This window comes from Ceratotherium simum, chromosome 9, assembly GCF_057802395.1.
Source record: "Ceratotherium simum simum isolate JZ-2026a chromosome 9, ASM5780239v1, whole genome shotgun sequence".
Lineage (NCBI taxonomy): Eukaryota > Metazoa > Chordata > Mammalia > Perissodactyla > Rhinocerotidae > Ceratotherium > Ceratotherium simum.
In genome coordinates, this window is record NC_141908.1 from 75,799,783 (window position 1) to 75,800,677 (window position 895).

Sequence of the window (895 nt, forward strand, 5' to 3'; positions counted from 1 at the left end):
CAGACAAAATATATGAAACATTTTTCAAGACATTGGATACAAGGCAACAAAGGACATTGATCCTTGAGAGATGAGAAACAGACAAGGTGAGCCCTACAATTGATCCAGCTTACAGGCTGGAGAGAGTTTCCAAGATGTGGCACAGGAAAAGAGAAGCCAGGCAGAGCCCAGAGATTTCTGCCGGAGTGGAGGAGACAGGGCTGGAGTTATCTAGCTCACACCATGACGTGCTTTGCTTGCAATACCATTATTGTACTGATTAAAGAAATTTACTCGAGGGAGGGGAAAAGGCTGGGGAAAACAAGCTGGAAGAGTGTTTCCCAAAGCGTATTCTTCAGAACCAGCACCTACTGTGTTCTCAACACCATGCCTCCTATAGAAGAGGATCGTGGGAACAGTAATAGTAGTTATGTAAAAATCTTTTTACTGAAAAAGCTGCTTGACTGTCTGCTGAAATGTTCAAGTTTCCCCAAAGAGAGGCACCGTTGGAACACTAATAAGAGATCATGATGCAGCTGTCCTTTGGATTTCTTTTTAATAATGTGTGACCCTTCACCTTTGATCCCCTGACCTGCATTACATTGGTAACCATTTCATTTTTTAATTTAATTTCATTTATTAATTTTGGCGTACAAGCTGTAACATTTCATCCTCAAAGTGTAACATGCTGATTTCCTCAAATAGAGATACCCCTTTGAGAGATAAATTTGCAAAATCCTGTCTTCATTTTCTGTATTAAAATTTGCTTCAGTTTTTAAATTAAAAAAAGAAATTTACTCAAGCACATGATTATTGATCATGCATAAGTTCAGGGACGCCAGAAACAACATTGAAGTCTCACCTATTCTGACTTCCGGTGGCTGAAACTAAAGCCTAATGGCAGAGTTGGGCCAAA

At 39.8% G+C, this 895-nt stretch overlaps 1 pseudogene; it reads left to right on the forward strand.

Annotated features, from left to right (window-relative positions):
* The first annotated feature begins 222 nt into the window (after nt 1–222).
* On the forward strand, nt 223–510 carry LOC101387716 (calmodulin-binding transcription activator 1 pseudogene; annotated as a pseudogene).
* The last annotated feature ends 385 nt before the right edge of the window (nt 511–895 follow it).